The sequence below is a fragment of the Amaranthus tricolor genome, chromosome 13 (genome assembly GCF_026212465.1).
Source record: "Amaranthus tricolor cultivar Red isolate AtriRed21 chromosome 13, ASM2621246v1, whole genome shotgun sequence".
NCBI classification, from domain to species: Eukaryota; Viridiplantae; Streptophyta; class Magnoliopsida; order Caryophyllales; family Amaranthaceae; genus Amaranthus; species Amaranthus tricolor.
The window spans coordinates 21,589,748-21,593,618 of record NC_080059.1 but is presented as its reverse complement, the minus strand read 5'-3'; positions in this window follow the sequence as shown (position 1 = coordinate 21,593,618).

Here is a 3,871-nt window from a genome sequence, read left to right as displayed (position 1 = left end):
AGGTGCTTAAAATCACGCCTATTACAACATACGTAAAAGTCCATAAGGACAAATGTATGAAGCTCTATCTCCCTTTATTTTTAATTGCTCTAATATCTATTTATGTAATTTGTATGTTTGTATTTGTGATATTGGTGTGCTTATTAGGATTGGTTTGTTGTAATTTTCATTATATATGTTTAAAATAAAAAAGTTTTGTTATTTATTATAAACTAAAAATTTTTGATACAATAAAACACCTAATATTCAATTATAAACTAACTATATTTTGATTATGCTAATCTCACAAATATGAAATTAAAATAACAACAATTTTAGAGTTAAAATGTACAAACTTGAAATAAACATGCCTTTATGTTTCCTTTGTTCTAAAACACCAAATTAAACTTTTTTGTTGTCTTTCTATCTATTCCCATTTAAAGTTATTTAAAAAATGTCATTGATATAGTTTGTGGATTTAAGTTAAATTTTGATAGGTAATAAACTTTTGAATATAAAATGGCTTTGAAAGTATAATTATAAGGTTTTGATCTCCAGGGAAAACCTTAAATTTAGGCAAGCGTTGGTTTTATAGAAATTGGCTTTGATAGATTTAATGTAAGTTTTAGTGTATAAGTAGTGAATACATAGGTCAATTATTTAGCTATATCAAGGATACTTTTTTTTCCTGGTACAACAATAGATCATTTTTTATGAGACAGGTCTACAATGTAGAATACTTGCTTGGCCTGTGTGGCTAGTATAAATGGCTCCTCACTATCACGCAAACGAGTTAAGTCTACAAGAGTGAATCCACAAGGGTCATCATTTTTTACGCATCGTCGATTACTATCTACCCACTTGCATTTGAAAAGACCAATAGTGAAACTAGAGTAGTCAAGCTCCCATATTTCATGTATCCGCCCGTAGTATACCAATTTAGCATCAACCGACGATTGATCCTTGGCACTCGCGTAAAATGTAGATGACGCCAAAATAGAAACCCCACTATTCTGCAGATAAGATGACTTCCTATCTTGACCATTAGTCCAAAATGTGAACCCATTGGCATCATAACCCTCATATTTGTTGACATCTTCATGAGGACTAAAAACTAACCACTTAACAGTTTCAGATACACCCTTGAGTTCTTCACATATTACTCGATTATGAAACCAATCAATAAACGTCTTATTATGCAACTGCATCAATGCCCTATCCCCTTCAGAAGGATATTTGACGTGCAATATATCAAAATGCTCATTCAAAAAAGGATGAACTTCTGGAATATGATGCAACACACACAAGTGTGGTTGTAGAAGACTGTCTCGAGGACGTGTGATCGATTTGGAGCTAATTTTTCCTTTTCCCTCAAGCCTTTCTTCATGTCGAGAGGTGAGAAGTGTATGGCCATATACTCGACTACGAAGTTACCAATCTTATAAACAAGATTTAGTAAATTGTTAGAAATCTATTTTTTTTTTTACGAATCTCACATTTGTTCTCATTTTTCATTATAACATTCTTGATTTATTTTTTTGGAATAAAATCAAGAATAAAATACAAGTATTCTAACAAAATACAAACAGTATAAACAAAATACCAATAATACAAAAAATATAGTATAAACAAAGAGATGGAATAATTAATTAAGAGCAAGAGGAACAAAACATAACAAATTAGAAATATACATGAAATTCCTATTGAACCACATTGAAATAAGTCGGAGAAACGAGGGACTGTAGATATGTAAAGTAGGGGGAAGTCGTTGAGGGACGGTTGAACATAGGTTGCTTGTTTCTCTCCCTCTTCTCTTTAGAAATTTAGGTTAGTTTTTCTATTTCTAAATCTTAAATAGAAAGAGACGTAATGAAACTAATTTTTCTTTTCTTTATTGCGCGACTGAAGGAGAATCTAGGGGTTCTAATTTTCAATATGCCTAAGGCTTTAACCTTTTTCATTTCTGAGGTCCATTTACAATTTCTCTTATATACTTACAAGCCCACTATTTATGACATCGTTTTTAGAATTTGGTTTTCGGTCATAAGACAACATAAACCTAGTTCAAATCTAATTATTTCGTTTTTTGAATTTCCACACCTAATTCAAGCCAAATTTCAAAAAACAACAATTCATATTTGTTATTTGGTTTGGACTAGTTTGATTTGCGATTTTAATCCAAATAAGTTTCACCTCTATATAAAGATGCCAAATTTGTTGGCGTATAAGTATAAATAAGGATTTTGCAAATCAAAATGCATGATACTTTGCTCATTTTAATCGTTCTTCAACTTATTTTGTATTATTGTAAGAATAATTAAATATAGTGATATTGAGAATGAGGACAAAAATAATGCTTTTGAAGACTCCTCGCCCTTTATTAATCCAAAATCCGTGGATGAAGATGATTTACATTTTTGTTATACGCGTGTAGATCACATAGAAGGAATACATTTGAATTAAGTGATTCACAAGGTATGAAATATTTATGCTTTTTTGGCACTTACTCGCTTAAAGTCGTCCAAACTTGGTTTGTTTAACATGATACTTGGCACACAACATTATTTGGTATATATTATTGTGTTGAAATGGTTAGAATTGAAAAAAATAGTCGTATGCTTGAAATTACGTTCGAAGTTGCATTTTTTAGCTTTTTTTAAGCTTTTTTGGTACTTACTCGCTTAAAGTCGTTCAAACTTGGTTTGTTTGGCATGAAACTTCGCACACAACACTATTTGGTATATATTATTGTGTTGAAATGGTTAGAATTGAAGAAAATAGTCATATGCTTGAAATTACGTGCGAAGTTGCGTTGTTAAGGTTTTTTAAGATTTTTTCGCACTTACTCGCTTAAAGTCGTTCAAACTTGGTTTGTTTGGCATGAAACTTCGCACACAACACTATTTGGTATATATTATTGTGCTGAAAAGTTTTGAATTAAAAAAAATTCATATGCTTGAATTTACGTGTGAAGTTGCGTATCAAAGTTTTTTAAGCTTTTTTTGGCACTAACATCTATTATTTAGTGTTTTCGACAAGATATTGGTATTGATTACTGCTAGTACACTCTCAAATTTATGGACGATCTCTTACAAGCCATGAAGAATATTGGAGTCTAAAATATTGATGCGGTATGTATATATGTTACGTTCTTGAATTATAATATTATATATTTAATATTATGTAAAATCTAATGTATGTATTATATAAAGTTTATTTATTAATTACTTTATATAATATTTAGATTTTATACGACTCCAAGGCAAATACGCACTTTGACAAAAGAGGAAATGCGTGAATTGAATAACAAGGTGGCCGTGTATCTATCTAATTTATGTGTTTGGTAATGTAATTAGTTTAGATTTTTGATTTTTATTGTATATTTATATATAATATAGAAATTATTGTTAGAGAAAGAGTGAGAGAGAGTGGCGATGGCGATCCCGTGAGATGTCCAACAGTCACACCTTTCTTCAATGTTCACCATGATAACCAGCATTATCTCCGGCCACCTTCTGATCTCGGTGTTGGTAATCGAGGGTCTTCCCGCCTCCCTTGGAGGTGTGGACCTCGGGAGCCCCACTGTTCACTAGGTGGATTAAACCAGGCTGGCTCGACTTCTATGTTTGTGGACTGCAATCCCCATGGTGTTTCATCTAGATGGCTAAGGGTTATCTTTGAAAGGGAAGGCAGGGTAGATGACGTTTTAATCTCAAAGAAAATCTAGAAAATTCAAAAAGGAAGCGTTCGGTTTTGTGAGGTTTAAAAGATTAGAGTATGTTGTTAATGCCATTATTAGGAAGTTGAATGGGTTTCCTATGAGGGGTTTGAGATTGAAGGTCTCTATGGGTTAGATACAATAAAGGTGGCACTTCCTTCAAACGAAAGACTT